The sequence below is a fragment of the Hylobates moloch genome, unplaced genomic scaffold (genome assembly GCF_009828535.3).
Source record: "Hylobates moloch isolate HMO894 unplaced genomic scaffold, HMol_V3 SCAFFOLD_4, whole genome shotgun sequence".
Taxonomy (NCBI): Eukaryota; Metazoa; Chordata; class Mammalia; order Primates; family Hylobatidae; genus Hylobates; species Hylobates moloch.
Genome location: NW_026652279.1, coordinates 47,379,129 through 47,403,329, shown reverse-complemented (window position 1 = coordinate 47,403,329; position 24,201 = coordinate 47,379,129). Strand labels below are relative to the sequence as shown.

At 37.7% G+C, this 24,201-nt stretch overlaps 1 protein-coding gene and 1 long non-coding RNA gene across 11 annotated transcripts in view; one reads left to right on the top strand and one right to left on the bottom strand.

Annotated features, from left to right (window-relative positions):
- The window catches only part of ZBTB20 (zinc finger and BTB domain containing 20), a 787,576-nt gene that overhangs the window by 86,129 nt on the left and 677,246 nt on the right, over window positions 1–24,201 (bottom strand). The gene's annotated exons all lie outside the window — the stretch shown is intronic.
- LOC131383245 (uncharacterized) lies at window positions 15,431–22,958 on the top strand. Its single transcript, XR_009213127.1, has 4 exons — window positions 15,431–15,724; window positions 16,212–16,291; window positions 20,221–20,382; window positions 21,121–22,958. It is a non-coding gene; the product is annotated as an uncharacterized LOC131383245 (long non-coding RNA).

The following is a 24,201-nucleotide window of genomic DNA, read 5'->3' as shown; positions in this document are numbered from 1 at the left end:
TGGTTTCTGTCTCGTTTGGAGGTGGTTACTGTTACTACAAGCAGCATGAATCATGTCTCTGTTAAAAAACAGAGCTTCAATTGTCTTACATAACCCCTGGTAACTGAACGTCTAATAATAGCAAGCCATTTCCAGGTAGGGAATCTGTCTACCTCCCAGACACACACACACACACACACACACACACACACACACACACACACACACACACACACACACACACACACACACACACACACACACACACACACACTACTCCCAATGCTTCACAGCAGAGTGAGACAGACAGGGAGGAGACAGAAGGAGAAAGGGGACAGCACAGTTGAATTTTTTGTATTTTAAAGTATATTGAATAATCATGCATCACGGGATCTGATAACCAATATATTTAACTGAGCTAGTTTAATAAACTGTAGAAAACAAGAATTCTTCTTTAAAGTGTTTGAAACAGCAAAGTATCCCAAACCATACCAGACAGACACCTTCTCTAACACTCTTATATTGCATAAAACCCCCAAACCCACAAAACAGAGTGGGGTGAAAACTCCACTGGATTGTCTGCTGGCTTGCACCAACTAGCTTCAATTTTCCAAGGATTTTTTTTTTCTCCTCTCTTTTTTGTTTGACCAGAGAGTGATATTCCAAAGGTTCTTGGCTGCGATCGTTGCATAAAATTCCAGAGAGTGAAAAGCAACTGAAAACATGGCTGCAGTGTTCCACCATGCAGACTATGTAATGTCAGGCACTGTTGCCCGAGCCACTTTCTTTGACGGAGATGACTTTCCATCTGAGGACTTACATTTTTCCCATGAGTACACCCTCTGGCTTGTAATACATGATGAGGTCTTTTTATACTTGATCCCCACTCAGCTACCCATTAAGGTGGCTATTGAAACAAAAAAAATAATAGGAGAGGCTGAAAAATGACTTTTGAAAAATCACAAGGATAGGTTTTTCTTTAAACTACCAATTTGTTTGAGAAAAAATACAAATGCTGGATAGTAAGTTTAAAAGTTTATGGGGAAAAATAATATAAATGTATAATATATATACATCCATTTCCTCACTGCTTTGCCTTGCCCATCCTAGGAAAAATCACTTAAAGGCTGTATTTTTTGAGTGTGCATTCTCAGAGCGAAGTAGCTGTACATATCATGTAAATTGGACTGGGGAAGGACTTCACAGAAAATTACAGATGGCAATTACATCCTGCCAGTCATTTGGTCTAGAACCAGAGAAGAAAAACTTTCTTTTCTGTTTTGATTGTTCAGCAACATGAAACAGTGGACTAGACTAGTTCAAACCAAAGAATGTCTTAGGGCACACCCACTTTGAGGACCAGCACCTGGCTATTCTACATGCCCTTCAATTTAGGCATATAAAAAGGAGTGATGAGATGGTTATATGTCAAAATGGCTATTCTCCCTCCAAACAGGATTTGCTTGGCTTATCTGCTTTTGGAGTATGCTCCAAATCCATAAACAAAGGAGTATTGAATTGAAGAAGCAAACAGGAGAAAGAAAAAGACTAAAAAGGAAAAGAGAGAGGAAGAGGAAGGAAAAATACTAATTTCTCATTATTCCCATCTGCAAATCTGGCTCGATTTGATAACAAAACTCCTATTACTGTTCTCTAATGGTCTTTGCTGCATGCTATATGGACATGGCTTCTCAAGGGGATGAATTCTAGGTTTTCCTCACAAATATCCAAACACAGAACAGCAGGGATCTTGACGACTAAATCACCCTAACTCACGAAAAGGATCACAGAGGTGGAACATGGCTGTTGGGACTAGATTCTTCTGCTTATTTCATGTGCTTTGTGAATTAAATTGTTCTTAGAGTTGGAAAGCTGGTGGACTAAATGTTTTAATAAAAACAGCCATGAGACACAACAGTTTTCTTCACAAAGTCTTTTCCCCCTAGCTACTGTGAATATATTGCTGAATAGTTGTGACTTCTGGAAGAGCAGGAGGTTTGCCTCTTCTCTTTGCCTCCAAAACCAGGCTTATTCTATGCATCTGGGAGATGATTACACTTACCTGAAATTTCAGGGTACTATGTCAGACAGTTCCTTCACAGTGGCGTGTCTGGCACCTAAGCAAGGACTTGGTGGGCCAGACACATTTAAAATGTAAAAGTGGATGATTATATTATTTTGCATTGTAACAATGAGAGTATTTCTGGATTGTAGCTGACATGTAGATCATCATAACCATATGTGGCACAACAAACCACACAACATTACATCAGAAGCTTGCAGTTAATATTTTCAAATGATTGATTTTTTTTGAAATAGAGAAATGGTGGATGCTTTTTTCGACCTCTTTAAATAACCACTTATTGAATGTCTATTGTCAGTGATGGACTCTTTCTTCACAGAAGGGAGCTGGGCTATGCCAAACTCTCACCATGTTCTTTCTCCTCTAACACTGAACAAAATATCAGTAAAACAGCAAGTACAGCTGGTTTTGAACCTAATAAGAAATCAGTCTGTAGTAATGGGCCATATTGGTAATAATTGGAACTGGTGATATCGATGGCAGTGGGAATAACTGACTTACAAAAGTACAGCAGCTTAGGAACGTCTCAGGGACTTAGAGTGGGTAAATGAGTAAATCTGCTCTCACCTATTTATATGCTCCAACAAATATCTGGAACTCTAGAAACTTCAAGAGTCTAATATGATCAGGCTACGTTTATAGGTATTATAGGATTCATAAAAAATAAGGAGGCATACATGTTGATCTAGTGAGCTTCTCCATATTTGCACAACACATTTTAATTTTTAGAATCAGCTATAGAATCTGGCAGTTATTATAAAGTAAACTTCACTTCAAAAAAATTGAGAAGCCAGATGATAATCAAGATATACAAAGCAACATTGGTGGGATAAGTCAAATAATTCTCTAAAATGATTATGGAGAAACTGAAGAAATTAAGGGCACCTGTCTATTATATGTGGGTCTCCAGCTATGTTTGTAATCTGTTGTGTGACCTTGGGCAAGTCGTGAAACTTCTCTCGAGTCTCATTTTTCTCCTATATAATGTGGGAGTGTTAGATTAGATGGTTTTTAAGATCCTTTCCCGTAATAACATTTGATGATTCTAAAGTAAGAAGAGATGAAAGAGTAATTCCTCTTTCCTCTTGTTTTGGTAAATACTTGCTTTCTCCTGCTCCGTGCCTATGCAGTTTGCAGTGAGTATTAGGTTTCTGGACTCGAGAAGTCAAATAGTAAATACTGAAGCTATTTTTCCTTGTACACATGGACAAATCATAGGGGAATAATCCTTCCTTTCTTTGTATATCAATGTCTCTTCTCAAATCAGACTTATGCCTAAGGTAATCAGGATCATTCTGGTACTAATAAAGATTTTTCTTCATTCTTCCCACAAGGCCCTCACCCATGCTCATGAAAGCTTATGTGATTGGGTTATTTCTATATTTATGTCCTGGCTATTTTTTTCTCTTCCAACTTGTTTATGAAGTCCCTGGTAAGCATAAAGGTTCAAAAACAAAAACAAACAAATAAAACAAAACAGCTCTGTCTGAATAATTTACTTCAGTTGAAGCAGTATAAGAAAGCATCCTAATGCCGAGGGGAAGAAAACGGGTTTTAAAAATACCCTGGTATCTTAGACAAGACTAAATAAAATCTTATATCAACGATAGTTTCATATGTTATTGTCTTTCATTTTCAAAGAGAATGCTACATATTTGCTTTATAGTCTGGTGTACAGACGTGGCTATTTTTCCCCATAGCTCTCAGGTCAGTGCATCCTCAAAGCCAAGAAGGCCCAGAGCCTGCCGAGCCAGCTTTACATAAACAAAGGAGCTACACAGCAAACCCAATACCCAGAGCTTATATCATATCCTGACTAGGCACTCTGGCTACCCATGACTCGCTCTTTTCCATCTGTGCCCTGATTCTCCGCTGGTTTAATTCCCCTCACCTAGAATGCCCTCAGTTTGCCTCCCTTTACTGCTCAGAATTCCCTCTGGACACAACTCACAACTAGCATAAGTGCCATTTCCAAGAAGCAGCTTAGTTTGACCCAACTTAGTTTGACCCAGCGATAATTTTCATGGATAGCAAGTGAAAATTAGTCCTTGTGATAACTGGAGTCACTGAGACCACGTATCTAGGAAGCACTCAGAGAATACCAGAGAAAAGACTGTCAAGGGTTGCAGTGTCCTCATAGGAGGAAAAAAAATCCTAGCTTAAAGAACAAGCCCAATATAGAAGCTGTGGTATGTAAGAGAAAAGTTGTAGCCATGTACAGGAGGAATTGTGTTAAAACAGTCTGACTTTTTTTTTTTTTTTTTTTCCATAAAGGAGAAGAGATCCTCTGTTTCTCAAAAGAAGTTTAGTCATTGGATATAGCAACATACAGTATCGTAAAGTATAATTGTATTAATTATGAAGCTAAAATGTCTAAATTTTAGTAGAGAGAACATGGGGCATGGCTAAATAGGCAAAGACATAGGAATGTGTATACAATTTGAGTTTCACTTCCTCCAAATCTCTCAGTTAGAGGATCCCTCTCAGTCTGACGGTCCTATCATCAACAGCCTCACAAACTCTGACAACACCTGGCTGGGTTTAAGGGACGGGCCATGATACATCTTGAGAGTAAAAGATGGAATGAAACTCAGAAATGCTGAGTGCTTTTATATATGTATACAATTTTATTTACGTGTATATTTATATATCAATATATACAAACATATATATTTGTATGATGTTTGGCAACCTCACTCATGGTATTCCTGTGAAGTAGGCATGTGGTAAACATAATTAGCCCATTAAACAGATGGTAGGGCTCTGGCATATCTCACCATATTCTAAAATGGTGGAGCTGTAAGCAGGGACTAAAGAGAGTGTAGTTTGATACATGGCTAACTGCAAATCTCTGTGAATTGCTACTTTCCTAAAGACAATCTGGGTAGGCTGCATTTGGCTGAGAACTGGGGATAGTTTAGGAAGCTTTAAAAATATACAAAGGGACAACTTTTCACATTCATTCAGATATAGTATCTTCATTTTTACTTACTAGAGGCATTTTTTAAAAAAAACAGCTTTTTATCTTAACTCATCTGTGTTCCAAGCAAACTTCCAAATTGCTGAGCAGATTAAAAAAAAAAAACCCTACATGCCAAGTAGAAACACTGGGTAAATGTTATTTTTTTAAAATTGTCTTAACAAAGTGCACTTTTGGAAAGGATAAAGTTGAAAAGACGTTTGGTACTGTAAACACTTAGCTGTCATTGTAGCACAGTGACCAAATATGTCCAAAAGCACATGTAATGAACTTTTATCCGACTGAATTATATGACCATGGCATTGCCACTCTATAGTACAGCAGGCTTCAGAGATCCTGTTATTAAATATTCTAGCCTATTTCTTTATCATTTGAAATAGGATCTAGCAGAAGTGAAAGGGTTACTAAAATTAAGACTTGAATTTACAAGTGTATTTGAACTGGCTTCAGGAAGACATGAAACATCAATACATCTGGAGAATAGAACTTGCAATTGACTGTTCTTTACCATCTGGTCTCAAGAACATTTTCTGCTTGGAAGTTGCATAAGCAATGAAAAAACACACAAACAACTTCCTGTACCGTGTTTTTGGTCACTTATAATGACGCATTACAAAGTAAACCAGCTAAATATGAGCAACTGCGCCTTACTGAAGATGACAACATACATTATATAACTAAGATCAATGAAAAAGAACATCTTTATTTTAAGAGACCTGGACTTGAAATATTCAAGAATAAACATCCTTCCTTCTAAGGTGTTCGTACTGAGTAGTTTTGGCTAGACAGGTTTTTAGAGTCACTGCTACAAAACAATCCCTATATTTTTTCAAATTGAAAAAGGATATAAAAAAAGCAAGCTATATTGAGGAATAAAATGTTCCATATATTTTAAAATGTTTTTTAATGACATAAACTTGCCTTTTTAAGCAATAAAATATATTCTAAACATGTTTTTCATAGAAAACTTTTACATATCTTTGTTTTCTTAAACACAGTATGTTGATGTAATTTAATTTTTTTCTGTGATACGGGGTCATCCTTGTGACTATTCATTGTTCCTGTTTTTCAGTAATACACTTTTCTTACTTGTGGTGAGAACTGGCCTCGTCCCTTGGCTCAGCCTAACGGCCACAGACTGAGCTATAGCCCACTATCCACTGCCATAGCTGACTGGCATCACTGTCCCAGTTTTTCAGACCCATCTCCTCTAAATCCTCTCTGCTAAATGTATTTTCTAATGTGCTTTGGATTAGAAAATCAAATAAATAAGAGCTATAGAGAATATACTGCTTGAATGCAGGGTTTGGTAGGAGATTTGGGGGAAACTCACTTGGACACTTGAAGGTCTTCAGTTACTTCTTTGCTCAGGGTTGTAACTCAGAGATCTGAACTACCAGAAATTGGATTTTGAGGTATTATTGTGTACCACAGAGTGAGACATTTACGCACTTTTATTGCAAGCGTTCTTATTTTAAACGGGGTTGTCCAGAAATGCATTCTTGATTACTTTACTTGATAGGTCTCTGATCCATTATATTTCATTCCCTTGATTTCCTCTGGCAATGTAACTAACACAATGACAATTGAGAAGTAAAGAAATAGCACATTTTTAGGATAAGGTGAGAGAGTCTTGGTAACTGACTTCATCATAGTGATGGAGGCAAAAATATACAGTCAAGTTAGAAAATTTCCCTGGACTGCTAATGGGAACTCTGGCCTGACTAGACACTGGGAAAACATTAAAAACTGTGAAGCTATTTCCATTAATTTTCAGTGTTCAGAGAAGTAACATCTGATCATCTTTTCTCCTTTTCTCCAAAAGGAGAAGTCAGAATAATTCACAATCTGTGATAGGATAGGGATTGTATTGAAATTTACCTTTTTATTGTCTCTGAAAATAGGATTTCTAAGCAAACTAATAACCTTAAAACTGTTGGGAGGAAGGATGGGGGAAACCAAATGTAACCTATATGGGGGGGGGGGAACATCGTTAACTACTTTAACATGCACACATCTGATAAGTTACTGAAAATTCTTATTTATTTTGAAGTTAGTGCTGAAGAAACTCTACTTGTTAAAACTTAGAAATCTCAGTTCAAACTACATGGAAATATTCCATGATCACGTTTTCAGCTCATTCTAGTCGTCTGTCTCCCAGTTTATTTGAACTGATGAAATTTTACAAAATAAACATCTTTAGCTTTCTAGAGTTATGTGTTTACCCATGTAATCTATTTGTTAATTTTTGTAGCACGCTTATATGATAAAAAATACTATGTAAGTACTGAGTTTGCTTGTTATGGATTATTTCTGGATACAGAGAGTTTGCAAGAAACTTCAGTTTTACAGCAGCCAAGGTTACTGCAGACTAAAGCAGAAGTTCAGGCATAAACTTGTCTTCTACCAGTTTTCCACAACTTTGCTATCGACAGCATCTGAGGACATGGTTAATGAGTTCTGAAAATCATTCACAACATTGCTAACGTTTTAGGAATCTTATAGCTTTGCCGGACCTTTCCACAATCACGAGAGAAAACCTTTGACGAAATTAGAACAAGTCCTCATACCCTCCTTTCCTTTCTTCTAGTGATTTTTTTTTTTTGTATTGGAACAATCAAAAGGTTCAATGTTTTTAAATTCCATAGAAGACTAACGATTGAATAATTTTCTCACATCTCTGTTTGCACTTTCGCAGTCTGGTTGCATTGATTTGTGTCTCACAAGTAGACATTTCCTTTGTTGGTCACAAATCAATGCTATAGAACAAACTGCCAGCACATTCCACTCCCACCCCCAATTTTTTGCAGTTTAAAAACAAAGCATATTTCTATACCTTTTCTTTTAAAAATTACTTTCATTGGTTAGTAATACACTAAAAGAAGACAAAGCCTCAGAGTTAAAAATCCCCGGGAGAAAGAGCTCCTCTCTAGCTGGTCTCTGATTCTCTCACACTGCCTGGAGCAGAGAACTGCCTAGTGGGAGAGCAGCGCTCGTCCGCCGTCCGCTCCTGGTGTGCTCTGTTAACCCAATTAAGGTCCTCGCCTTCACACATCACAAAGCTGCCCAAAGCAACACACTGTGATGTCACAGTCAGATATGATTTCATGGCAGGAAAAAGCCAAAAAGGCAGAAAAGGTTGAACATACTCTGCTTTTATTCAAATCTTCTAAGAGGGGGAAAAAAAGAAGACTTTTTTTTTTTTTTTCTGAGAGAAAAAGAGCACAAGCTTTCTCACGTGAATGTGAAAACTCAGTTCTGAAGATACCCTGGTGCTTTTACCCCAAGTGGATAAGCATGAATAAAGAAGCACAAAGAAACACTGTCATCAATCAGAATGCTCTTGCCTACACTTAGCTACAGGTGGAAAGCACGCAGGCACGATTTGATTTACCTAGATTAAAAGAGCAATTTTCTATCTTCTTTTTTTCCTTTTAAAAATAGCCAATCGATTTTGGCCTAGCTATTGCTGACTGTACCAGGTCCATTTTAATACACCACTGATTAAACGGTATGTTCATGGCTGAAGGCACTACAGCAGGAACAAACAGAAGCAGCTGAAGGAAGGGGGTGGGGGACAGGCGAGAGCTCCAAAAAACACTCCACGAAGGCCACAACTACTCGGCACTTCCCCGTAGACAGTTGATATAGCACATTTTAGGCTTGAACCAGCTGAAATATAATTCTGGGAGTTTGAAGCCTGGAATTCATTTAGCTTTTTAATTCTGACCTTCAGAATAAAAAAAAATCAAAGCTATGTTTTTTAAAAACACAAATGAGGGAAATATTGTGTCCTAAATTGCAATGACATCTGAAATGAAGATGTGTCTCAGAAAGATGCTTCTTATCAAACACTTGAAATTTCATAAGTTATAGAGAGTTATCTACTGAAAGAGGATCTAGTTGTTTAGAGACTTTGTTTAGTGAAATTGCATGTAAAAGAAACAGAAAGAATATTGGACTTTTATATAGGGTGACTATATGTTAGGATTCATCAGGCAGCTCTCAGAAGAGGGAGAATATCTCTACTAGTTCTAGAAAATAACCATCTTGATTATTACGAGAAAGTATAACCTTTATCGAAGTCTGTGTGGCAGGAAAAATAAATTAGGGAGGGACTTTCTCTGGCAACTCAGAGAGAGATCCAACATCCAGCAGATGTTTCTTCTGAGAAAGACAAGGTCCATCTAAGAGGTGAGACATCAGCTGAACAATGGATGCCAGGACACGGGAACTGGCTCTGAGAATCAGCGAATTCCATGTTTAAAAAGTCAACCCACTTTTTTTTTTTTTGTTTGTTTGCTTACTGATTCCTTGTTCCCTTCTCTCCTGTTTTCTCTCTCCAATTATCATTTACTTAATTTGAAATTCTGGCCTTAATGGGGACAGAACCGTATCCAGAGGTACTATTAAGATAAGAAAATTCAGGAAGAAAGATTTAATGAGGGGCTTAGGAGTTTTTGGAGGAGGAAAAGGAAATTAGAGAGAAACGAGGGAAAAACTAAGAAATTAAATATCAGCCTCAGCACGGTGGCTGTAGAAGAATAGCTTCTGAGAGACACAGATGGTCTGCATTCCCCAGAACAAAAACAAACAGGAAGTAACAGGGCCAGAGCCCCCTCTCCCCTTCATTCCTCTCTCCAGTGTAAATTGGAAAAAAACTGAAATGTGTTCACATCAAAAAGTTTTCCTTCAAACTCTAGCAAGTGACCACAGTAAAAGAAACAAGAGAGCGCTGGTTCCAGCAGGTAAAATGCTGAAAGGATGTCACATCGTGGGGGTGAGGAAGAAATCAGGGATTAAATACACACAGTTTGGAGAAAAATCAAGCTCTATAGCTAACTAATGATGAATGGAGCAGACAGGTGGCAGATTTGAGGTCTGGAGGAGAGGAAGGGCTCCATTTTGAGCCGCCCATTATCTGGAGGAGGGGTGGGGGCTGCTGTGGAAAATGGCTACTCCCAGGGTGCATAGAGAGACAACTGACTTAGTGGAGGGAAAGGAAGAAATAAACTAGGGAGTCATCCAGGGACACATCGAGTTAGTGAGGGTTTTAGTTTGGATGATAACAAGTTCTTAAAACATGGCTTTGACTCATAAAAAAATGTAGCTGGGATGGATGGCTACTTACAGGGTTAAAAGCAAACTGAGAGCTCTTCTATTCCCAAATCTGAATGCTGAAGTGCTGCCTAGAACAGCAAAAATGTACATGCAAAACATCAAAAATACACAAAGTGGGGGTGCAGAGGAGGTGCAGGAGGCACCAGTCACCTCCTTCCCCACACCCTTCAACAGCACAGAGCTCTGGCAGGGTCATCACCAGTAAAACTGGAGTCTTATAAGCCATCCCACAGAGAGAAACCATCCCAGGTCCCCCATGACTCCAGGCATCAGTGAGGACAGTTTTCATGTTCCAAAACTAATTGGACAGTAAGGAGTGTCTGTAAGAATAAAAGCGGGTGGGAATGGAGGATGGAAATAAAAGGGAAAAAAAGTGTCCTTGTTGAAAGTTTTAAATTACAGGCTCAGTAAAAAACTGGCATTCCACCACATCCGGTCTAGTTACCAAATGGAAAAATAGGGTCATTAACATGTTTATTTGAATTACATTAGTCCTTCTCTTTCATATTTAATTTATTCTGTTAGAAAAAAACACAACGCTCTGCATGCTGGTGAAAGGCAGGGGTGTAATGGATCAGGGAGCTGAAATACAATGATCTTTACCCATTATCTACCCTGCTAAGGCTTTTCAGAACTTACTAGGATCATTCAGGGATTCTTCCCTCAGGAGGGAGGGAAGGGTACAGAAAGATGTAAGGTTCAGATGCTACTGAGTTTGTTAAAATAATATTGAAGCACATTTAAATTAAGGAGTGGAAGGACGATTTTAATATGGAAAGTTTATAAAAAGAAGAAAAGTTTGGGATAAATGACCTCTTCTGAGACTGAATGTCCAGATGCAAGGTTCGTGCTAGGCTTACGGAACATCTCCACATGATATGGAAGTTGTAGAACATTGTGTTATTAGTATTTGGGGTATTGAAAGGCAAAGTCTGCAGGATGATCTCATGAGGCTTGCTGTCATCCACAAGAGGTCAGAGCAACTTCAGTACAAGCAAGTACAATGCAATACATTCAGGGGAAAATGAAAGAAGGTATATTTTTAGGAAGATGTCCAGAAATGTCCTGGCTATCTTTGTGGTGGTGACATGGAAAGGACATAGACTTAGTATCATAAGACCAGTCCCTGCTTTACAACTTACTAACACCATTTGCACAGGTAATTCAATCAGTTTTCCTCATCCATAAAATGGGAACATGAACAGTTACCATAGAGTTGTGAGGATCAATTGAGATAATCTATGTGAAAGTGTTCTATAAAGCACTGTACAAATGTAAGACATTTATTTTCTGAAGACAGTGGTGCCAAGTGCGAGCCAACCAGTGTGCCTAATATCCTCAGAAACAGGATTAGAAATAAAGCTGACAAAGCTGAAGAGGACAAGGATCTCCCGTCTCAGTGTGACTGGGTGTATCGCTCACTCATACCTGAAGGGATTTCTCACCGGGATGCTGACCTTGGGTTCACAGACTGCCTCCACAGTAGGTTGCCACCCACTCAAAATGAGTCATTTAAAGTTCAAATCTTACCTCATGCTAGCGATGCTAACATAGAGGCAAGCAGGTTTAGGCTTTTTTTGGTCACAGATTTCTGCTGGCATTGTCAAAATAGTAGCCCCAAACTCTAACTGCAACCTAGGGCAGCCAGCCCAACCTAGACTTGGTTCTGGTCACTTTTAGTGGAACAAATTGGCTTGGAAAACATCGCCTTCTACTTCTTCTCTAGGATCTCCAAAATGAGCAAAAACTTCAGTCTCTAGTTTTTCCTTAAGACAAGTTTCTCCCTTTGCTACAAACGGTATCACATCTTTTTTGTTATGATTCTTTCTCTCCAGTTTGTTGAACATTTTGCCAGCTGTTTCTAAGCTGAACTTTGGCTTAAATACAATTGCAGTCACATTAAGATCATTCTGTTTTGAGCCCAGAGCATTGAGTGTAATTTTGATAGAGGAAGGGGAGAGTTAAATACGATAAGCTCTAGTAAAAGATGACAGCAACCCATGTGTGGGATACTTTCTGGATGAATACTTCAATAAATAAATAAATAAAAAGAATAGGAGAACGTTCAGTATTAATTAAAATAATCAAGACATAAGATGAAGATTTCTATTTATAATGATAAAATCCAGGCAAGGATATGGAAAATGTCTATAAAGAAACAAAAGTCCTGGGAAACTGACTATGGATTTCTTTTTCAAATTCTAGTATATGTGAACTGGAAGTCATCTTACTACTTTTCAAAAGAAACAATTTATGACAAACTAAAGAACTACTTTACACAGTAGGCAATCAACTTATAAAATTCATTAAAGGTCGAGAACATAAATAGTATCACAAAGGTTTAGCTAAATTCATGGATAATAAGTCCATAGTGGGTTATTCAGAGAAACTAGGCTATCTGGAGGAAAATAACTCTAATTCTTGAAGTTAGCAACAAGGACAATTGTGTCTTATATAACAGTTTCCTTTCCCTGTGATCAGAAAATGAATGCTGAACTGAAAGGACCATAAGCCTGAACCAGAGGGGCTTTTCTTATAATCATATGCTTGTAAGAAAGTAGGGACTAACTATAGTGCTGATATTAAGCCTGCTGGGGCCAGAAGGTGCACAAATTCTTGAACCTGCAGTCACACATGTCATATTACCTAAGTTGTATTATGCCACTCCTTCTCTGCAGCAACTATTATCATCTCCATATTACAGATGAGAGAAGTAAGGATCAGGGAAGTTCAGAGACGAAAAGCAAATTAACAAAGGTCACACAGCTGGTAAATGGCAGATTTGGGATTTGAATTTAGGATTATCTACTTCTGAAGCTCTGCTACCACACTGCTGCTGTTTTCTGCCCAGTAGCCTGATGTATTGACAGCTTAAGATGACTAATTTAACCTGTTAAAGCGATAAGAAGTCTTGCTCTTCATTTCCCTTGATATCTAAACTGTGTGTGCAGTAGCTTCCTGTCATCAAATCATGTGCACATCTATGGCTTTACATTAAAGATGTCTCCAGCTCTCATTAAGCGAGAACAAAAGAAGCAAACAGATCACCAGAAGGTAAAAGGCATGCTGCTATGGATTATAATAGAGTACCTCAGACTATGATGTATATAAACAGAAACTCTTCTCTATCAACTAATCTAAAGACTCATTCTTAGTTTTCCTAATTTAAACTCATGTACTACAATAGAAGTAATACCTAAGAAGTGAATGAATATGATGAATTCCAACAACCTCCTTGCTTTGGTAACTCTAATGATGAATGGGATATCAAAATGGAAGATGAGAAACACAAGAAATAGCTGGGTTGGGGGAGAAGCACAATGAGGAGAAGAAACATTAGAGAAGAATCCAGAGTTTACTTTCCTAGACTCTAATTTAATCTGAATGAGCTTTGTTTCTCCACATTTTGGAGAAAATTTAAGTTTGGTAATAGGAGATTGTGTAATGCAAGAGTGTTGCTAGCCTAAAGGCTGTGGTAACATATCTTAGGAGCTCTGTGTCCAAAAGTAACAAACCTTTCAAAATTATTTGTGGCCTTGAAATATAATACAAAATACCTGTATCTTAATTTCTATCCTTGTAAAATGGGAAAAGTTATTTTTATATGAAACAACAAATACATAAAATACTATATATTTATATAAAATTATATAAAATATTAAAATATAATTATAAAATATATAAAATATAAAATGCTATATGATAGTATATAAAATACTATATATTTCATATAAAATTATTATATGTGTTTACATGTGAATAGGAGCTATTTATGAGTTTTATTAAAAGCCTAGGTAAAAGTAAAGTCATCTGTAATCCTTTCTCTGGGGTTCTCTTCCCTTTCCTTTTGTACATTTTTGCTCCCCTTTCTCTGCTGTCCCCCCGCACCCGCCCAGGATTTTAACCACAGATGTAATGGGTTTCTGTAACACTGGCAACTCATAGCTTTCACAAATGTTCCCTTGGCTAGGGACCACCCAAATAGTGACCAAATAGTGACTCTCACTGGCTAATGAAAAATCAATGTGGTTTGATATCATTAGGACAAGGTCAAAATAATCCTCTAAGCAGAATTTCCTTACATTCCCTCAACACCAATGTGACAATCTCGCTGCAAACAAGGCATAGGGATGTGGCACTGCTGAACCTGGTAAAACTATGTCATTGTTAACTGAACTAAAGGAACTATCAGTCCCAAAGAAGAAAGAGAATAAGAGAAAAATGTCGGAAATGACTGTCTAGATTCAGAGAAAAACTTGATGAAGGGGCATATAGGGATGGAAGACATCTTTGAGTGATGACCAGCAGCTTTGAACTCTGGTTCTGGCTCTTGATACAAATTTGATGGGTTGAGTGGTACAAAATCACTACACTTTCTAGGTCTAAATGCCTTCACCTGTAAAGTGTGGGACTCCTTTCAAATCTAAAGTTCTGATTTTGTGTCTTGTTTAGCTGGCTTACTCGGTTAGAACATAGGTTTAATAGGGTTAACATTAGAGACTCAGTTCTCATATAAATCAGATGGCCTGGTATAATACTTTGCACATAGTACTTAATAAATATTTGTACAATGAATAAATGTCTTGGAATAGAGAAAAATTCCATTTCATAGTCAAGGATTCTAATTTAGGTTGAAATGGAGTGGGGCCAAGAGAGAGCATAGGGCTTAATACCAATGCATCTGAATTCCTAGGCGAAATAACTTAAAACATGGGTCTCACTGACATTGAGACAGTGGTATCACCATATAGTAGTTGTGCTACAAGAACAATCTTACTATTCAGACCCTTTGAATCACCTGAGAGTGTTCTTGCCAGTAGCCTCTTCCCAAAAGAGATAACCAATCCTGAGAGAATTTTCCCTGATTTTAAGACTGCATAAATAGCTCATCAAATCCTTACATTCAGTTGGGATATGAAAATTACAGATATTTTTTCCTCTCCACTTTTCACATGGAAAAACAGAAGTCTGCTTCCATTGCAGTCACCCCATCTCCTACAGGGGTGGGAAATGACTTAACCAGTATTACAGATTGAGCCACTACCTCTTTGTAAATACTATAGTTGAGCATAGAATTTGCCCACGTATGGTACACCCAGTGATTTAAGTGGCAATCACATGCCAGAATTTTGCTTTAGATAATGAGAATCAAGCCATAAAAGAACTTGTGAAAATAAAAATTGAGACACTTAATAATATCAACCACCTGATCATTGTAGTCAGACATATGATAATTCCAATTCCTCAGCAATACTTAAAAAAAAAAAAACTAAACAGAGGGATTAGAACTTGGAAGATAAAGAATCAAACATTAGAACATTAGAACAACCTTGGATCATAAATATTCTCTGACATTTTCAATTTGCTTGCAACATACAGGGTTTTTTTTGTTTTGGTTTTGCTTCCATGAGTGTACTGTATCCCCCACTTTCTCTCCTTCTAGAAGCTGGCTAAGTGTAGACGCAGATGGTGAAACTCAATCGCAGAGTGCTGACAGAGCTTCTCTTAGGGCCTACAGAACAGATCTACCGAGACTCACATCTCTTGGTCAGCAGTGACAGGTAAACACTAGCTTTATTTTAGCAGCTCAGTTGCAGCTCCATGGGCAGCTGTCCTTACTGCACATAATCAGTCCCTCTTTTCAGGGGGTTATAACTCAACCATCAAAATACCAAAATATGCTCTGGTTTGAAACTTGGTGTATACAGTCCCAAGTCCAGGAATGAATGTGGTTTACTTCCAAATTTAAGAAAATATTGAGTTTTGTAGGTTATTTATTTACTATTTTCAAATATGTTTGAAGAATCTTTTAAACTCCATAGGAAAATGTACTAAAAAGGACACACCATTTTAATACCTTTGGTGATTCATTCTGAATTTCAGCACACCACTGAAAGAACCAAATGGTGGTGGAAAAAAAGAGTTTGTTTTATTTTCTTACCAAATACAGATGTTTTGACCACTTGGGTCCTCAACAGCGTTCAAAATATTAGTGTGTTGTAACATAATAAAATAAAGGCGTTAACTTCTTTGTTTTGTTCTTTTCAGTGATGTGCAGAATGGATTAACGAGTTCTTGTTTCTGGCCCTTGTATAACTCAAAAACTCGTTTCAACTTAAATAAATTAAGTAAGTAATTAGTTCATAATATGGCCTAATCACCTCTGGTATTTTGAAACAAACAAAAACACAAAAATGGCTGTTGCACATTTGCACTTAATTACTTCCACAGAAAATACTCGTGTGGACTTTATTACAGGTGACATAAATTTCAAATCTAAGCTTTGTTTGTGATAGAAAGCCTGGGTTACGGTATTGTGTAGACTTCCATGAAGATTCTGTAACCGTCCCTACTATTTTCCTCAAGAAAACGAAACCACAGTCTATGAAACCACATTCTTGCGCTCTTAATTGGCAAAAGAAAGTGCTTTATTTCAAAAACTCTGGAGAATAGGTTACTTCCTACAGAGGCTCAAAGGATGTTAATATAAAAGGTAGTATCATTTCTGGAATTTCTGCAGTGTTCAATTTTTGCTCTTGGAGTCTGAACAGTTCTTGTTTGCATACACGTCTATCTGGGAATTGCTCTTAGTGATCAGGACAGCCTTATGGAAATCCTTCCAGATGAATATACTCAATAGAGCAAAAAATCTTGCTCTGTCTTTAATGTAAAGGAAAAAAGGACTTTTAAACAACTGTGTAATTGTGAGTTCTAGCCTTAAAGGAACTTTCTTGGCTTGGATTTCTTCTACCCTCCCCTTCAGATACTTAATAATCAAAGTATATGCCAAGAAACTAATGATGCAAACCAGAGTATTGCACATGAACTTGGATCGCTTTCCCATTGTGTAGTGTGCGTAGTGACCAAGATTGGACCCAAAAAGTCGATGATAGAAAATAGACAATGCAACATAATCAAGGTACGCCCACCTTGGGTGAATTCACAAACCCATTTCCTATCCTTCATAAATGCATATAATGATTCTCAGTATAGATTCTGAAACTTCTAGGCTAATCTGACCATCAGCTGTGAAAGGAAGAAGGATCAACCCTGATTAGTAAACTTCCAGGTCATTTACTTGGCATGAACCCACTGATGTGTTAGCTGCATACTTCACAATTCTTTAGGTGTTATCTGATGTTACCATGCGTTCCTGATACCCTTTGAATTTCAGTACAGAAATCTAAGTACAACTATACATTTCTCCAAGCTGTGACAGCCTTATGGTTATTACTCATTTTAGAACTGAGACCAACTTTTCTTCTGACATTTGACCTGGGAGAGTTTCTCCTTTAGCTTTCTGAGTCATGCAAATTTATTCAAATTCTGTATTGCAACCCTTGTCAGTTGTGGCCATACATTTATTTAGTGATGTCTTACAGACAATAGGCTCTCAATAAACATTTGCTTTCCAGAATGAAACTAGCCTTATCATAAGAAAAAATGGAATAGATTTCAATAGAGTTCTAAATGAACTAGAAGAAAGACTAATAGATCTTGAGTATATTAAAAAAAAAATCAAGCAATGAAACAGTTGGGTTTTGATACAGTTTCCCAAGGGAAGTAGTAGAAGTTTCATTACTCAGGGCATTTTAAAGCAGAAATAGACAAAACACTAGTGGGGTATGTTGAAATAAAATATGCGTAGTCAGTCTGTGAATTAGTGTTTACTTTCAATATAATTATAAGTGAAGCAACACTGTAATGGGAATTTTTCATACACAGGAAAGCTATGGCTACTATGTTTCCACATCGACCATATGTTGCACATATTGGTTGGTGTGGATGTGTATCCCTACTGCCCTCTAGTGGATGAAATGTAAGACCTACCTGATTAACCAGATCTAACAAGCTACTGGTTTGGGGGTATATCAATCTTTAATCATTTAGGGTAGAAAGAAAATAGCTGTGTTGATGCATTTTCCATCAAATTATAAAATTGAAGGGCATTAAAAACAACAGAATCAAACTCTGTAATTAAGACTGCCATTTAATGTTTGTTCGCACACGGTATTCATTTCTGTGTATCCCTGCCAAAGATCCATTGTGTAATGTTGTCCTCACATGACATTAAAAACACCAGTTCCCTGGAAAATATAAAAAAGAAACCGTGCTGCCTTGAAATACATGGAGTTTACTTTCAGAAACAGAAAATTAATACAGACACAGTAACATAATTTGGAACACAAATAATGGCTACAAGAAACTTGAAAACCAGGACTGCTCCTTACATCTGAGCAAGCATATTAGCAGTCCCTGGGTGTGCTGGCTGGTAGTCAGAAGAGGGCAAGCAAAATGGGTTTCAGAACAGGGAAGCTGATTTGAGAAAGGACTGACTAAACACACAGTAATAGGGCAGGAAAATAACTCTAAACACACATTTGGTACTGTGGGTATATATTTAATGCTATCACACTGAGGCTGCTTTTCAAGTGTAGAACCCAGATGCTGTACTCCCAATGAAGAAAGATAGGGACCTGTACAGTTCTTTGGTATTTTGTCATTAAGACACAGGACAAATCTGAAGGTCATTCTCTTTGTATAATTTTAATTATTTTACAGGATTTAGACTTTAATCACTAAGTTTTAGTCTCACACTTAGCATATAAAATACTTCTCCTAAAACACCAAGAGGAAACAATTATGCAATCTATGTTGCCAAAACAACTGACATACCAAAGAGAATAAATGAAATCCGAAAGAAGAGAAACATACCGTGTGCATGCTGAGTGCACCAGGGCAATGGCCCTTACTATGAATGTGGGAAATAAATTGGCTAAATCTTTAAATATCATAAATTGTTAGAAGCTGGTGCTATGTGAGTAGATGTACGTTTGAGGGGAGGGGAACTGGGTGGGCATGGCTCAGATCACTCTCTTTGAGTTAGTGACAGTTTTTACAGTACATAACTTGGTAAAAAAGTATTGGTTTAGTAATGAAAGGTAGGTCCCAATGGACTTCTCCTTGTAAACTTAAAAAGAGCAACAGACTTATCTAGATAGAGGTACAAAGCAACATGAAAACTCTCATTACCTGAGTGATCTAGAAGAAAATCTAACTTGATAAATATCCTGGAAGCATTATTTTCATCTCAACTAGATTTATTGTATAGCAATTAGCATCTCTATAGATAGATGTGGGGAAGCCCAGGAGAGCTGGGGGTAAGCAGTATGGGCCACAAGGAGGAAATACAGCCAATTTCCTACTTAGCACCACGGACAGAGCTGTCAGCAGAAAGAAACATCCTTGGAGTTATCCTTGGTGTTAAAGAAACACAAAGAAATCAGTGTTACATTTTAAAGATGCTTCTTATCCCCATTGTGACTGGCAGTCTGGGCTGGAATTATGTTCCAGTGCTTCCCTGTAGGGCACCCATTGGAGCTGAACGAATAAAAAGGTGTCTTGCCCACCTGTGCACATACAGGAAGGAACGGTTGATATGGGAGAATGATGTCTCCTTGACCTTTGTCTGACACTTCTCTGGTTTTTGAAAAATCATAGCACTCTGAAGAATACTATCCAGTTTTTCCCATGTCAAGACAAGTTCCTGTGCATTTCAGCCTTAGGATCTCTAGGGCACAGGGATTGCTCTGGGGCACAACTAGGGAAAGGGAATAAGTAAAGACAACTCTAAAAGGAAGTAAAACGCCTTCTATTCCATCTCATGTTATAGAAGATTGCAAATAAGACCCTCTTCTTCCTCTCAGTTCTGGCCTTTATGGGGTGGAAGTCACTATTAGATTCTATAACAGAATAACAGATTCTGGAAAATTAGAACTATCTCTCTTGCACTTGAGAAGTGAGTGGGTCTCCTTTTCTGTCCTGCTGAAGCCAGATACAGACAACTGTAGAGAACCAGTTTTATGAAAGAAAGCACCCTAGCACAAATTATTTGGCATTAAACCATACCATCATTTGCTAAAGACTTGGAGTCAAAGCTTTTCTCATTTGATTGTTAATAAGAAGCTTATATTTCTAAAAGAACTTGATTACCAGGGAACTTGTGGGTTTTGGCTTTAATCAATTCTTAGGGCTTTTCCTATCTTTTGTTTCTTAGACCTTTATGTCCACAGGATAGTCTAGAGAGTTGAAATTTACTTTTTGCCAGCTCACTACGCATGTTCACCAAATGGTAAAGTTCTCACTTTAAAGCCCAGCAAGACAAGATGAGCTCTGTCTGCCCAGCAGCCTTTCAGAGGCATTAAGGGTAAGAGAGAAGGTAAGTAATTCACTATGCGTCCCCATTTCTATAATGGGGAAGGACGTCTTGATACATTTACAATACTCCTCTGGGGATATTTCATCAGTTATACCTAAACTCTAATGGACAATAATTGATTTGAACTTTCCACTTAGCACAGAGCTGTAAACAGCTTCACTGCAGACGGCAGCAATGAGCCGACGTTTTGTAAAGTGGAGAGAGATTCAGAAAACTTTTGTACTGGGTCATGCCATAGCCTAACAGCTTTTGAATCCAGGGAAGAAACAGTTTGTCCTCCTGGTTTTAATAGCTGGGCTAATCGAGTTTCAAGCCTGCAGTAGGTATAGGTTATCTTTTGAAGGCATTCAATTTTAACCCCTCACTATTATGACGGGTTTATAACCTAGCCATAAAAATGTACTCCTGATTTAGACATACATCAGGACACATTCAAAAACATAACTTTCTGAATGTTAGTTTCCTGGTGAAGGAAAAAATAAGATATTAAAATCATTTTAAGACTACAGATTTTTTTTTTAACTCTCCGTGGGTGGTGAGCCTTTCAGGGAAAATATTCCCTCTCCTCCAGTGTCCCTCATCTGGTTGACATCACCCTGTCTCTCCCTCTCCCTCAACATCACTTTGTTTCTGGCCGTATCTTAGTGCAATCTCCCACGGAATGGCCCCAAAGACTAATCTGCTACAAGGCATGAACCAAGCACAAGTATAGCTCTGTTCTATGACTTTCTTTTATAGCCTCCCTCCAGCCCTGTTGAACACACAAGTAGATGAAGTTTAGAAGAATTCCTTCACTATTTAAATCAGCTCTTCTGTCTCACTAAGGCATGATGGAGGGTAAAATGAAGAGAAATGAAAGACTAACTACATTGTGCTTAGACCACTATATCGTCTGCTCAGTCTATGGCTTTCCTATTTTGTTCCACACTCCTGGAATTCTCACAATGGGATTCAAAGCTCACCTGGAAGCCACTCTTAGACAATAAAGGACACAGTCCCCTTTGGAGTTGTTGCTGCCACTTCTCATGTCAAAGATCTACAAACTTTGTGGCTGTGAAGTAGGACTTTATGAACACACAACAAGAAAGTATATTTTGTGAATATACTGCAACCGGACATTACCCACCTTACATGAATTTGACATGGAATATGAATTTTCCCTCAATTCAGCTGATAAGATTGTAAGAGCAAAGGCAAACCACTGTCAGAAAATAGATTTACCCTGCACCCCCAATTGTAATTCCCTTTCTAGAAATCTACAGAAAAAACAGGATATAATCAGACATTTTGTAAGATGTTGTCCAGATTCTGAAATACATTAAAATCAAACTAAACATAACTTGTTCCACTTGGTCCTGAAAATTACATTCTGTAGCTTCTAGACATCAAACTTAGTTCTGGTTTTGATGTGACCACTGATTATTTAGGTAACACTAAGCAAGGTACTGAAACTTACAGAGCCTCATTTTTTCCATTTCTCATTTGGGGAGAATGACACCTGTGTGTTCTTATTTATTGATTGATGAGATGAAATTATATCATAAGCTACTGAAAAAAACGGTGTTATATATATTTTGGGTCAGTCACTTTTACCTTTACAGCAGCATGACCAATGACTGGCAAACTAGTCAAAGTCTACCTCACCCCTCCTGGGTAGAAGGCAACATGGAAAGGGTATTTTCCATCATTTGGCAGTAAGGGCCTAGCTCTACCCATGTTCTTCCCCAGGCAAGCCCTTTTCTCCCACAATCAAAGGGCAACATTTTAATATTTAATCTTTAAATCAAATATGGCATTCTCAATTTGATTTAACCGATGTCTAAACTTCACTGAGCTTTCAGTTGAGCCACTAACTCCCTCTTTCACTGTCAAGCTTCCATGGAACACTCTTTAACCACGAAATTTTGTACAATGGTACCTAGTGAGCTCAAATGACTTTCTCACTGATCAACAATTATTAGTCTGTAAGGAGTTTATACTACAGAACATCACTCTGGTGTGTCAGGCTCAGCTCTCATAGACTTAACAAAGCATAAAATGTGCTTTACAAATAAAATGCTTACAAAAGTTAACAAAGAAGCGGATGACTTACATTCATCCTGTGTTTTATATCAACCTTGGAATTCAAAGTTCCATACTTAATGGAAATGGGGAAAGCTTAGCGAGGGTTCAGAGCAAAGGCCAAAGAACTTTCCTTCCTTGTTTGCCCAAAATATTAAAGAGATAATTTGATAATGGTCATTAGTAAGATGATGTGTTAATAGATGTTCCTTACCTATAACTCAGATTAAACATTTAAATAGGGTGTTTATGAAGTATGAGGGATTGAGTCTAGTTATAAAATTCTTACATACTTCAGGAGATGTTAAATCCTCATATGAAATACTCTGATGTCCCAATGTAAGTTTTATGAGATACATTTGATCCCTATTTATCTGTGACAATTTAGTTAACATGCTACTAACTAGGTAGCAGTATAGTGAACAGGTGAACCAGAAGACAGGTGAACCAGAAGAGTTCTAAGCTTTGGCTTCTCATAAAAGTTAAAAATGAACCGTAGAGCTTCTCTTGAAATACTCTTTCATGAAATGTATGTGTATGATTCAATGACTGAGACATCTCACATGCTAAGTTGACTACTGTCATAGGGAACCAACCTCATGTGAACTGTTTGATTCCATTATTGACCAGTCTTTATCAATGCTTGGCAGAGGTCAAGGAAGTAAGTCTAACACCTATAAAACAAATAAGTCATTTCCTTGTTTGCTTTTGAAAATGCCATTTACTGATTTTATTTTTCTTTACAGTTGTTAGCAGCTGTACACGGTCATATTATAATTGTCACATAACAACCTTAATTCAGGGACACATCTTTTGAAACAATGTATTATTCAGCAACTTTGGGTAAACATGCAATTTAGGAGTGGAAAAGATGCACACAGAGACAAGTAATCATAGATACAAAGCATGGTGAATTTCTGTGCCATGCACTTCACACCCCAACTCATCTCGCAGGGAAACTAGAGAAGGGGCAGAACCATTTCTATTATGATAATTCACAAAGGGAGGCCATATAGACATGCATGCAAAGTCTCTCCCCACCTCTCCATTTACATGCCAGGATTTCAACTCTGCGACACTGAGTCCCTTCATTTAGCCAATTAGTCCTTCCAGCTTCATGTAATGCACGCCAAAAAGAAGGAGAAATAGAAGTGCTGACGTTCACTGCTTTGAAAGTTGCTATTCTAATGCCAAAGCTGCCTCTTGAGCAATTTCCAGAATGTATTAACATGGGAGCAAAGCGCTATTCCTAAAGACAGGGATCACATTATGCAGGGGAGCCCCGTTCAACATGTCAACAATTACACAGAAACTCCATCCCCTGCACGATCTTACAGTTGTAGTTAGCATGGGCTCAAGTTTAGGGTCTTTACTTAGGTGAAACTTAGGAGGTCTTCCTAAAGAAAAGAAGCAATTTAAAAATATCTAGTAAGCAAGGCATGGCACATCTTTTGTACCATGGCATTGACCAAGTCCTTTTACTGTCATTCTGAAGAAAGCTGGTCAAGGTGCAAAGCAAACCGGCCTCTCAGTTTAGGACAGAGTGAAGGATTCTTCAGTTTCTTTCTTTCTTTCTTTCTTTCTTTCTTTCTTTCTTTCTTTCTTTCTTTCTTTCTTTCTTCTTTCTTTCTTTCCTTCTTAAATCAATTAAGTCTAGGTTCAATTTTAATTATTTTAATTTGGCAGACATCCCTACAATTTTCCCTCCATATTAAGGACCAAGTTGAAAACCATTACATAATTGTGTAGCTGTGTATC